The sequence below is a fragment of the Lactuca serriola genome, chromosome 6 (assembly GCF_051521515.1).
Source record: "Lactuca serriola cultivar US96UC23 chromosome 6, Lser_US96UC23_V15, whole genome shotgun sequence".
NCBI lineage: Eukaryota > Viridiplantae > Streptophyta > Magnoliopsida > Asterales > Asteraceae > Lactuca > Lactuca serriola.
The window spans coordinates 107,666,679-107,680,884 of record NC_136413.1 but is presented as its reverse complement, the minus strand read 5'-3'; positions in this window follow the sequence as shown (position 1 = coordinate 107,680,884).

Here is a 14,206-nt window from a genome sequence, read left to right as displayed (position 1 = left end):
TTTTTGTTGTAAGTCTTAGTCTGGATTTTGATCCAACTGTTTTAAGACCTTATTGTTTAGTTAGCATGAGAATTTATCCAGCCTAGCACCCCGAGTGCTTGTTTGGGATTTCAGCAGTTGAGCACCAATGTTGGCCCATTTCTTATTATGTAGAATGTTGTTGACTTTTGTGATAATGGTATGGACGACCATGGGGGTAGCCCATGGTAGTTGAGTGTAAGACTGGGATTTAGCCCTCGACTTCGCAAGGAAACACCATGGGGGTAGCACATGACTCTTACGTGTTTACTTTTTAGTATGTGATATGTTTGGGAAACTCACTAAGCTTTTGCTTACAGTTTATATTTGTGGTTTCAAGTACTTTCGGTACTAAGAGGAAGGGCCCGGCTTGATGGCGCATCATTCACTCCTTACTAGTTTTTCAGAATTTGACATTTTACTCTGATGATTGACATTATTATTATTAACGAATAGTTTTGGAACAATGTGACGATTGTAACTTTTGTGTTTATTTAAAATGAAAATTTTGATACTGGTTTTTGGCTTGTTACAAGTTAGTTTCAGAGCCTTGGTTTGAGGGATTCAGGCACATTTCCAGGTGTTTCAGAACTCGCACTGAGGAAATAATAATCTTTTTAAAATAAAAAGAACCAAATTTTTTTTGAAAAATATTCCTTAAAGAAAGAGTGAAGTGCAATGCAGGAAACCAACCGAGCTCAAGTAAGTGTTTCCTAAAGTTACCATACTTATGTGTTATTATTACTATGCTTGATATGTGAATTGCATGTTAGATTAGGGTTAAGGATATCTTCAGGAATCATATGATACAATTTCTTAAGTTGTGTGATGCCTAATAGCCCGATAGAATTGATGTTGTGTATTACTTGGAATGGATATCGGCTCAGTTATTTGCTATGTGTATGCTTTCAAAGTTGTATATGCTTAGGATTGTATAGCCCTAGAATGATTGGTTTGGCCTCATTTCTTTTTCCTTGTTTGGTTGTGGATTTAGGGTAGAATACTCATTTGACATTTTATATGATCCTATTTTGTGTACAAATTGCATGCATAGGGCAACCATCGGTGTTGATTGAGGTTTTTGGTACCGTTAGTGTAGAAGTTGAGGGTTTTCTATAAGAGTCTATAATGTGTATGCTGTGTAGCATAGGTTGTTATGGTTGTAGTCGGGTAAGTTGGAAGAATCAGATTTGCCTTGGGGATGATACAGGTATAGGTGGAAGGTAGTATTGGGCTCATACTACTTGAAACATAGGACCTATACCTAAGACAAAAGTTGTTCTGGAATCTCTAAGGAGGCTAGTTTCGAGGAGTCCTCTCAAATCTCTTTGATTGATTGCTTTTACGTTGTATTTTTAGTTTGAGAATGGTGAAGATGTTGGATAAGGTGTCTAAGTCCATAACTATTTCTGGTCAGTACTTGACCCGACCCGGCATGGTCCATTTGGGTTGCATGGCACCATGCAATTGGATAGACTAAATGAGAGAAATAAGATTATTAATATATTATAAGTTCTAATATATTAATAATATTATTTAATTAGTTTGATCAAGAATTAATTAAGTGATCAAAAGATAACTAATTAAATATATGGGTTGATTATGTAACTCAGTCATATCTTGTATAGTGGGCTAAGAGGCTCCATGGAGTATAAAGTTAGGTTCCACCCATAGGATCTTCCATGGATGCTCCATGGGAGTTACAAATCCATGGGTCATGGAAATGATGAGTCATGACACATTAGGGTTTACATGGTGTAACCCTAGATGTGTCAACACTATATAAGAATCCCATTCTCCACCAAAATCGGTTATACACATATATGAAACAAGAGGGCTAGGCCGATTTCAAGAAGTGTGTGTTCTCTCAAAAGTCCTTCCAAGAGCATTTGGTGTTTTGTGAAGCATTTGAGGCATCACACTTGGGGTGCTAGGCTCACAAGGTTTCAAGGAACATAAGCAACAACAAGGTAAGTTATTCTATCTTTCATTCAAGTTAAAAATTGTTCCCCATGTATGCTAGATAGGAATATAACCTTGGAATTCAACTTTGCATGATAATTAGACAAACATAGATCCAAGGTTATTAGGGTTGCATGTACACTTAGGAAGTGTTAGAATGCTCAAAACCCATCAGTGGTATCAGAGCCTAGGCTTGTTTGTTTGTTATTTGTGCTTAAAAGTTGAAAAAAGTCGAAAAACTTGTTGTCTTCCTGATGAACTCGCCGAGTCCATGGGGAGACTCGCCGAGTTCACTTGTATCTTCAACCTACTCGCCGAGTAGGTTCATGCACTCGGCGAGTAGGAGCCACAGAGTGCAGATTTTCGACTTTAGTTGTTGGAAATGGACTAGAAACATTACCCTAAACTGTTTTGGTACTTGAAAACTTGTTTTAGATGGTGTAATGTCTTTGCTAATCCATTTACAACAACTAGTTATCAAAATTACAAAGTTTTAAGTGTAGTTTTGATTCATGAAAGTGTTCATGTTCATGTTCTTGATCTTATGATGTTTAGATGATCATAGGAATTATTTGTAACCTATGTGGTAGTTTAATTCTTGATCATAATGTGTTTTAACGGAGTCCATAACTTGTCCTCAAGTTATGGAAAACCAAAAGTCACTTGAGTTAAAACCATTAAAAGAACACAAGAGTTAGAAAAATGAAGAGTCTTCATTTTTATTACTCTAATAAACTCATAAGTTACAAGAAATGAAAAGTTTTTAAAGTTTACAAAACTTGCCCTCAAGTTTTGGAACAAGTAAAGTCATGCTAAAACTTTAGTTCCAACCCTTAGAATTTTGATGCTCCATGGGAGTTACAAACCCATGGGTCATGGAAATGATGAGTCATGACACATTAGGGTTTACATGGTGTAACCCTAGATGTGTCAACACTATATAAGAATCCCATTCTCCACCAAAATCGGTTATACACATATATGAAACAAGAGGGCTAGGCCGATTTCAAGAAGTGTGTGTTCTCTCAAAAGTCCTTCCAAGAGCATTTGGTGTTTTGTGAAGCATTTGAGGCATCACACTTGGGGTGCTAGGCTCACAAGGTTTCAAGGAACATAAGCAACAACAAGGTAAGTTATTCTATCTTTCATTCAAGTTAAAAATTGTTCCCCATGTATGCTAGATAGGAATATAACCTTGGAATTCAACTTTGCATGATAATTAGACAAACATAGATCCAAGGTTATTAGGGTTGCATGTACACTTAGGAAGTGTTAGAATGCTCAAAACCCATCAGTGGTATCAGAGCCTAGGCTTGTTTGTTTGTTATTTGTGCTTAAAAGTTGAAAAAAGTCGAAAAACTTGTTGTCTTCCTGATGAACTCGCCGAGTCCATGGGGAGAATCGCCGAGTTCACTTGTATCTTCAACCTACTCGCCGAGTAGGTTCATGCACTCGGCGAGTATGAGTCACAAAGTGCAGATTTTCGACTTTAGTTGTTGGAAATGGACTAGAAACATTACCCTAAACTGTTTTGGTACTTGAAAACTTGTTTTAGATGGTGTAATGTCTTTGCTAATCCATTTACAACAACTAGTTATCAAAATTACAAAGTTTTAAGTGTAGTTTTGATTCATGAAAGTGTTCATGTTCATGTTCTTGATCTTATGATGTTTAGATGATCATAGGAATTATTTGTAACCTATGTGGTAGTTTAATTCTTGATCATAATGTGTTTTAACGGAGTCCATAACTTGTCCTCAAGTTATGGAAAACCAAAAGTCACTTGAGTTAAAACCATTAAAAGAACACAAGAGTTAGAAAAATGAAGAGTCTTCATTTTTATTACTCTAATAAACTCATAAGTTACAAGAAATGAAAAGTTTTTAAAGTTTACAAAACTTGCCCTCAAGTTTTGGAACAAGTAAAGTCATGCTAAAACTTTAGTTCCAACCCTTAGAATTTTAAATGTTAAAATTCTACCTTTATACTTATAATATTATAAGTTAATTATATATATATATATATATATATATATATATATATATATATATATGTATAAGATTAAAGTCGTCTTACCGCTAGTACGCCTCATTCACGAAGCCGGTCTATAAGGTGGGTATAAGGTTGTTGCCTATAAAATGGTAACTTAATGGGTGTCCACTCTCACCCACCGCTTGCTTGACTGGTGGAGGGTCGTTAGCCGAACAGGTAGGACAAGGACTTATAAATTCTCATTAAAAGTATGATGAATATTATAAAGTAACTAAATGTTTTATTGAATTCCCAATCTTAGTTACTTTAGGAAAAATGTGAATAAGGTGCTAATCCTTGAAATTACACTTTACACTTTGTTTAAGTCGTTGGTGGAGCGTGTGTGGTTAACCGGCACACTAACTTGGACTTAACAAGGTAGGTAAAGGGTGACTTAAGGTTTATTATAGTATCGGTGGAGCGTGTGTGGTTTACCGGCACATCGATTGAGTGATAAACTTTAAGGGTACCAAGTGATTTGCATGGTTACTTCACACCTCGTTTTGTGATCCTCGGTATCCCAGTCACAAAACATGGAGGGCACACTCGAGATTGAAACATGCCTTTGAAAAGTTCATTGAATCTCAAAGAATGTAGGAATTTCTAAGAACCAATCAAAAACCTAATATTTAATATTTCGGTTTTCGTGGTGGAAATTGGTGAATCGTCATTCACCTACCTTTCAAATATGTTATAGCTTGGATTACGGCATAACTCTTCTAAGTTATAATATATTGTGATTGGATCCTAGCCTTAATATTACATTTGGGTGTTTTATTAAGGACTCTCTTAATATCTAAACTAATCTTGTCCTCTTCCTTCAGATGTCTTCAAACAAAGCTTCTTCTGGCTCTAATCCTAATGGCTCCTTTACCCTTACGAACTTGTGTGGGAAAGTCACTTTTGATGGATCCAACTTCAATGAGTGGATCAGAAACATCAGGATGATTACCCGCTACGAGGACAAAGAATATGTCCTTGACAAGGAGCTTAAGGAGATTGATGAGACCACTGCAACTCCCCAGGAGATCGCTGACTTTCAGGCACATGAAAGGGATGCTACCAAAGTGGTATGCATCATGATGGCCACGATGACAGCGGAACTCTAAAAGTCCTATGAGGATTTCTACCCTTATGAAATGTACCAAGATCTGATGGAAAGATATCATCAAAGTGCATGACAAGAGAGGTATGAAATCATCTGCTCCATGATAACAACCATGATGAAGGACGGGGAATCCTTCGCGAGCCACATGCAGGGGAATCCGTCACGAGCCACATGTAGAAAATGCAAAGGTATGTGGATCGATTGCTGAAGCTTAATGTGAACTTCCCTGAGGAGCTTGCAATAGATATCATTTTGCACTCCTTACCATCGTGCTATGATCAATTCCGCATGACATATTACATGAATAAGGAAGAGGTCACACTCAGCAAACTTCAGGGACTTCTCTAGACCGCAGAAACAGGTCTTAAGGGGAAGTCGGTTGTTAACACTCCTACTCCAAACTCTACTCCGGTTTTGGCAATCGGGTAAAGTCGAGGGAAGAAGAGAAAGAGCTCTTCAAAGGGTACCAAGGCTCGGACCCTTGATGGCTCTTCTTCAAGTGGAACCAAGAAAGGTTTCGTTACTCCTTCTGCTGACCCAAAAGAGGCTGAATACTTCTATTGCCATGAAAAATCACATTGGAAGCGGAACTGCCCAAAATACCAGCAAGATGTGAAGGATGGGAAAGTTAAACCCAACCATGCAGGTATTTACACTATCATTTCTAATAACTCACCCCATTCTAAATCTTGGGTCCTAGATACCGGTTGTGGTATTCACATTTGTTGTGACTTGCAGGGACTAAGAAGAAGTGAGAATGTGGAGCAAGGAAGAATAAACCTAATCATGGGGAATAGGAAAGCTTTACCTGTCACCAAGATTGGAGTTTATACTTTATCGCTAAGTAGTGGGTTTAGTTTAGATTTGAATAAGTGTTGTTATTCGCCAGAAATGGCAAGAAATATTATTTCCTTTCATGCATTGTATAAACAAGGTTTCACCTTTTCATTTGATAATGAAGTTGGTTCGATTAATGCTTTCTTTAATAATGTTCTTTATTTTAAAGCATTACCTTGTGATGGCGTGTATGAAATAGTATTTGTGGTTGATAACTTAGGAAATAATGTATTGTGTATTGATTCTGTTAATAATAACTTGGATAAAACATCATTATGACATTGTCGTCTTGGACATATAAGCAAGAAACGCATAGGACAACTCCAAAAGGATGGAGTCTTGGAGTCATTTGACCTAAAGTCAGATGATAGTTGCGAATCATGCTTACTTGGAAAAATGATAAAGTCACCCTTCACAGGCTCGTGTGAGAGGGGTAAAGGTTTGTTGGACCTTGTACACACGGATGTGTGTGGACCATTCAAACATACCACAAGGGATGCTAATCGTTATTATTTGACTTTTACTGATGATTATAGTAGATATAGATATGTCTACTTGATCAAGCATAAGTCAGAGACTTTCGAAAGGTTTAAGGATTTTAAACAGGAAGTCGGGAATCAATTGGGCAGGAACATTAATATGCTTCGATCCGATCGTGGTGGTGAGTATCTTAGTTTAGAGTTCCTTGACTATCTGAGGGAATGTGGGATAGTCTCACAATTGACACCTCCCAGGACACCACAGTTGAATGGTGTGGCTGAGAGGCGTAATCGAACCTTGTTGGATATGGTTCGTTCCATGATGAGTCGAGCTTTGCTACCAATCTCATTTTGGGGGTATGCCTTAGAGACTGCCGCCCATATCCTTAATCTAGTCCCTACAAAGAAAGTTGCCAAAACTCCTCACGAGATGTGGACTGGTAAAGTACCTAAACTAGACCACATCAAGATTTGGGGTTGCGAGGCTTTCGTGAGACGTGAGACTCATGATAAGCTCGAACCTCGAAGCGAGAGGTGTATTTTCATCGGCTACCCATAGCAATCCTTTGGTTACCTCTTCTACAGACCTAGTGAAAATGTGGTCTTTGTAGCTAGGAGGGCTTTCTTCAGAGAGAGAGGGTTTATAAGCCAAGGAAACAGTGGGAGGCAAGTTGATCTTGAATAAATTCAAGAGTCAAGCGGTGAAGGAACTTAAAACCATAGCACTCAACTTGAGGAGGAAACTCCTGTTGAGCCAATTGACAAGTCTGTACCTCTGAGGCGGTCCACAAGGGTTAGGAATGCTCTTGAGCATTACTATGGATTCCACATTATTGCAGAAGGTGATACACTTATCAGTGATGAGACACTGATAGGTCTGGATGAACCTAACAGTTACGTGGAAGCCATGGCAGGCCTTGAGTGAGCCAAGTGGAAAGAGGCAATGGACAGCGAAATACAGTCCATGTATGACAATCAAGTTTGGAACTTGGTTGAGAATGTACCAGGTCGTAAGACAGTAGGGTGCAAATGGTTCTTCAAGAAGAAGACCAACATGGATGGTAAAGTACACACTTATAAGGCTCGACTGGTTGCAAAGGGCTTCTCTCAAATTCCTGGAGTGGATTATGATGAGACCTTTTCTCCAGTAGCCAAGATTAAGTCTATTAGGGTTTTGTTAGCCATAACTGCATTTCATGACTATGAAATATGGCAAATGGATGTCAAAACCGCTTTCCTTAATGGAAAGTTGGCTGAAGATGTTTACATGAGTCAGCCAGAGGGTTTTGTTAGCAACGAGTACCCTAATAAAGTGTGTAAGCTTGAGAAATCCATTTATGGATTGAAGCAAGCACCTCGCAGATGGAATCTTTGCTTTGATGAAAAGGTCAAGGAATTTGACTTTTCTAGAAGTGAAGATGAGTCTTGCGTGTATGTCAAGGCTAGTGGGAGTATAGTTAGCTTTTTGGTGTTGTATGTGGATGACATACTACTCATAGGAAATGACATCCCAACCCTGCAGGAAGTTAAGTCCTGGCTTGGGAAGTGTTTCTCTATGAAGGACCTAGGAGAAGCTGTCTATATTCTAGGGATAAGGATCTTGAGAGATCGGAGTAAAAGACTAATTGGACTTAGTCAGAGTACCTACTTGGATAAGGTGCTGAAAAGATTTAGCATGCAGGACTCCAAGAAAGGAGAGTCACCCATCCAGAGTACCGCCAGATTGAGTAAGACACAAATCCCTAGCACTGAGGCTGAGATTGCAGAAATGAGTCGAATACCTGATGCTTCGGCTGTAGGATCAATCATGTATGCGATGACGTGTACTCGACCTGATGTAGCCTTTCCACTGAGCATGGTTAGCAGGTATCAGGGGAACCCTGGCAAGGCACACTAGACTGCGGTAAAGAATATCCTCAAGTACCTATGGAGGACTAAGGACTGGGTCCTTACCCTCGGTGGGAGTGATGACTTGAGAGTTGTAGGGTATAGTGATGCTAGCTTCCAGACTGATAGGGATAATTTCCGCTCTCAGTCGGGCTGGGTCTTTACCCTAAACGGAGGAGCAATTTCTTGGAAGAGTTCCAAGCAAGAGACAGTGGCTTATTCAACTTGTGAATCAGAGTATATTGCAGCAAGCGAGGCGGAAAAAGAGGCGATATGGCTGAAGAACTTCATTGGAAACCTTGGAGTTGTACCAGCTATGAAAGAGCCAATGGAAATTTTCTGAGATAGTGAAAGCACTGTTGCCTTAGCCAAGGAACCAAGGGATCACGGGAGATCCAGACACATTGACAGAAAATACCATTTTATCAAACATCGGATAGAAGAAGGACTCCTCGTGGCAAAGAGGGTATCATCGGATGAGAACCCAGCAGATCCCCTCATGAAGGGACTGACTCGGGTTAAGCATCTCCAGCATGCTCGGAGCATAGGGCTGAAGGATGATATTAGATTTAGTAGTTAGATAACCTAGAAATTTGTAAAGTGTAATTGACATTAGATGATGAATAAAAGGTGTTTTATTTATGAGTAAAGTATTGCTATCTCTTGTAGATCGTTTACTATATTTCTTTTGCATGTTTTGACTTCCAAAATAATTTTGTTTGGTATAACATATTATTCAAACCTCCACAGTCGGTCATATGTCGGAAGTAGGTATGAATCAAGACTATCATGATTGGTTGCAAAGGTCTAAGGTGTTGGACAAGGCCACAATAATCATGAGTGCTCATAAGTTCTGAGCATTGGACTCAACCCACGCTCACTAGAATCACTTCATGGAATTTATCTCGAGTGATCGTGAGACGGTAATATCATATAAGTCTTCAAACCTAGAGAAATGATTTGTTACTTACAAGTTGGTTATGCATTGATTGTACGAAAACACATTGGTAACTCGATGTTATAAAACATGCTTTTGTGTATAATTCAATGAGTGGTAGAACAAACATATGAGTCGAAGTTTATCTGTTCCTTCTTGGATTAGAAGCTGATATCTGGGCCCCTCGATGATTTTGTTTTTGACCTATGTACTGGGCCTGGTCAGAACTAAGTTGATGTGTTCAATTAAGTTCTTTGTCAAACAAATCGGAAATCGAGAAACAAACTGCTGGACAATAAGTAAGACATTGTTCCATGTATTTGTCCGGCTGATATCTAGAACAGAGGACTATATGATCACTTATCTTAAATGGCTTATCAACATCTTCTCAGTTCCGAGAGACCTTGAAAGAGCTACGACTGCCGGTTGGTTCCTGAAGTACTGGAGCTATAGTTATTAGACTTATCCAAGTGGGAGACTGTTGGATAAGGTGTCTAAGTCCATAACTATTTCTGGTCAGTACTCGACCCGACCCGGCATGGTCCATTTGGGTTGCATGGCACCATGCAATTGGATAGACTAAATGAGAGAAATAACACTTGGAGATTATTAATATATTATAAGTTCTAATATATTAATAATATTATTTAATTAGTTTGATCAAGAATTAATTTAGAATTAATTAAGTGATCAAAAGATAACTAATTAAATATATGGTTTGATTATGTAAATCATTCATATCTTGTATAGTGGGCTAAGAGGCTCCATGGATTATCAAGTTGGGTTCCACCCTAGGGATGCTCCATGGATGCTCCATGGGAGTTACAAACCCATGGGTCATGGAAATGAAGAGTCATGACACATTAGGGTTTACATGGTATAACCCTAGATGTGTCAACACTATATAAGAATCCCATTCTCCACCAAAATCGGTTATACACATATATGAAACAAGAGGGCTAGGCCAATTTCAAGAAGTGTGTGCTCTCTCAAAAGTCCTTCCAAGAGCATTTGGTGTTGTGTGAAGCATTTGAGGCATCACACTTGGGGTGCTAGGCTCACAAGGTTTCAAGGAACATAAGCAACAACAAGGTAAGTTATTCTATCTTTCATTCAAGTTAAAAATTGTTCCCCATGTATGCTAGATAGGAATATAACCTTGGAATTCAACTTTGCATGATAATTAGACAAACATAGATCCAAGGTTATTAGGGTTGCATGTACACTTAGGAAGTGTTAGAATGCTCAAAACCCATCAGAAGACTACTCGCGAAGGTTCATGTTCAGGTTTGTGTTCATGTTCAGGCACCGAACCGATTGACGAGAGGCCGCGTGAGCTTATCGCAACCAAGGTTACTCACGGCATCCTTGATGCTACCCCGGTGATTTTCGGTACCGTCAAGGAGGGGATTATGGAAATCATGGAGGAGCGGCTCATGTCATTTCGAGCTAAGATTTATGCGGGTCAGTTCGTGGCTCGAGCTCCATCTCTCCAGGAGTTCAAGGAATGTGGAGAGCCTGAGTTCTTTGGGGTTAAGGGCTCTATAGCTAGATGACGATGGATCACTGATATGTAGAATGCTCAGCGAACGAGCTATTGACCTGAGGGGGCAAAGGTAGGATTCACATCCTGCTTGTTGAGGGACAGGGCATGGGACTGGTGGGAGGAGGTTACCCGAGCCGTGGGGACAATAATAATTGTTGAGATGACATAGGAGGACGTTTTCTAGATATTTCAGAGGGAGTTTTCACCAGCCATCGAGGTGCAACAGCTGGCAAAGGAGTTTCAGGACCTTTGCCAAACCACGAAGACTATGGTAGGGATGACATTAGGCAGATTGTGAGCTTCTCGGGGTGTAAAACCCTGATTGACATGATCGAGAAGGCTCGCAAGCGGGAGATTGAGTTGGAGCTTTAGGAGAAGAGGAAGTCTGAGCAGGTTTAGACAATTGTGGGTCCAGCCAAGAGGCCCAAGACTTTCGATACCCACACCAGAGGATAGTAGGGTTGGGGCCGTTGCGCCAAGTGCAGCAAACCGTACAGTGGAACTTGTCGGACAACAGGCTCAGTATGTTTCACTTGTGACCAGTCGGGCCATCTGAGCAGGGATTTCCCTAAGAAGGGTCTAATTGTTTCCATTGCAATTATACCGGCCATAAAAAGGCCGATTGTTTGATATTAACTGAAGAATTAGCGGTGGCGCCTGTGCCAACCACTTTGAGGATTATTGACGGTCGCCAGGGCAAGGCGGAGGCCCCTGCAGTGAAGAGTAGGGCTTTCCAGTTGACCACCGAGTAGACGCAGCACCAGCTGTTGTAACTGGTATGTGTTCTAGCCTTATCTTTTATTGTTCCCTTATTTATGCTTATTTCTTACATGATCTTGTATGGGGACCTTTCAATAATTTGTCTGCTCATGTCCTATTTGTTTCGGGGGCTACCCGATCCTTCATGTCTCTTGCTCTCAACAAGAAGTTTTGAGATGCTCCGGGAACTCTGAGTTCCCCTCTAGAGGTGGAGATTACGGATGACCGTACCGTGAGTGGTTCGAGGGTCTTCCGAGGGTGTGTCCTGAACATGTTTAATGAGAGGTGACCTATTGATTTGGTACCGATTCCCTTGAGGGGATTGAAGGTGATCATTGGGATGGATTGGTTGGGTCCCAATGGGGTCATTATTGATTCCGAGTGGAAATTGGTGAGAGTTCGAACCCCAAGTGGGGAGAATTGGTTATTTCTGGTGAGAGAGCTTCACATGGACCAACTCTCTATTCAGCGGCGAGGGCCAGGTTATGTTTCAGATACACGGGTTGAGGCCACATTAGAGTTTAGCAGGGTACCCATTATGCGGGATGTTCCTGACGTTTTTCCCGAGGACTTGCCGAGAGTGCCTCCCAAGAGGCAGGTTGAGTTTCAGATTAATTTGATGCATGGTTCAACTCCAATAGCCAAGGTGTCGTATCGCATGACACCACATGAGATGCAGTAGTTGTCTACGCAGTTGCCGGAGCTGCTAGACAAGGGTTTTTATCTATCCGAGCAGTTCTCCATGGGGAGCATCGCTCCTGTTTGTGAAAAGAATCAAGGTTTAGCTTTGGTGCCTTAGACCCACTAAACCCAGTGAGGAAACTCACCTCAAATGCTAAGTCTCACTAAAATAAATTCCAAGCTACTGCCCTGACGAATCCCTGAGCTGACAATACAAAATAACACCCAATAAACACTTGGTTTCCATTACAAAATAAATGATCCAATCTTGGGGTAAAATGACCAGTTTACCCCTGACCTAATATGATCCAAAACCAAGGCCCATTTATGGCCCAATTTTCCAAATTAGGCCCAAACCCCCAATATGTTCTTTACCCCAAAGCCTAATAAACTCACGCAGTCCAAAAGCTCGATTTCAGATGGCCTATTAAGGTTTAAAAAAACAATGTCCAAGGAAATAGCCCAACTGAGGCCCAAAAGCCGCAAAGCCCAAATAATTGAGTACACGGGGTGTACTCAACTCTACGTTAAACGTACAGGCTTCATAGCTCGTACGTTGTGCGTATAAGCTTGTACGCCCATCATACTCACCCATTAAGCTCTAAATTACTTAAGTCCAAGAGTCCTAATCATAGATATGCTTCATATGCAACATCTGAAACCATAAAGTCATTAAATTGGGAGCTTTGCATGCCCCAAATGAACCTGAACCCAAAATATAACACTCTACTTCCATTAAACGAACTCAAACTCATGCATGGATAGTCCTAAGCTTCAAAGATGGAAACTTTATGACTCTAGGACGAAAAGAACACCAAGAGTAGAAACTCTAAACTTCAAAAATAACAATAATCTACAAGATCTCATCTATGGGACCAAAAGGGTCCAAAAACTAAAACAAAGGAGATATAAGCTTTAACAAAACAAGTTCTTAGCTTTATACCTCAAATGAGTGCCAAATGATAATGAAAACCTAGATCTTCAAGCTCAAGCTCCAACAACTCTTCTTTACCAACTTCTTCTTCTTCCTTCCTAGGCTCCAAACTACCAAAAATACACTCCATAAGGTCAAGAACACACCAAGATGTTATCGGGTTCGATATTATGGTTTCTGGACAATAAAAGCTGATATGGAGGCTAATACTTGGGACTAAATGACATTATATAAGGCTCGAACCTTAGAATTTAGGGTTTTGAGTCTGACCACATACGCTACGCGTACTACCTTGTACGCTGCATGTACGTGCATGCCTCCACGTTCCTTGTGTTCCATTTACGCCCTGCATACACAAGGCTTAAGCCCAACGTACGACCTCAACTAAGCCCACTCATAAAGGCTCAATCCACTATCCCAAAACAACTTACATGATTTAGACAATTAAATAAATAATACCTTAGAACCATCGGGTGTTATAATTCTCCCCCACTTGGATAAGACTTCGTCCTCAAAGTCCGCTGCCCCAGACAACTCTGGATAGTGCTCCCTCGTCTCCTCCTTAGTCTCCCAAGTCCAATTTGACCCCTTGCGGTGCAGCCACTGCACCTTCACTAGCTCTACAACCTTGTTCCTCAAGGGTTTCATCTTTTGATCTAAAATTGCCACCAGTCTCTCAATATAATTCAAGCATTCATCCACCTGAATATCCTCCAAACGTAAAACTACGGAATCATCCACTAAACACTTCCATAGCTGAGAGACATGAAATGTGCTATGAATCTTACTGAGCTTGGCTAGAAGATCTAGACGATACACAACCCGAATCACCAGAGCCAAAACCTTGAAAGGACCAATACAGATGGGGCCCAGCTTGCCCCCACTTCCTAAATCGGATGAAACCTTTCCAAGGTGACACCTTTAGGAGATCCATATCTCCCACCTAAAATTCCAATTCCGATCGGTGCCTGTCAACATAACTCTTCTACCGAATCTAAGCTGTCTGGAGCCTAATGAATCAGCTTAG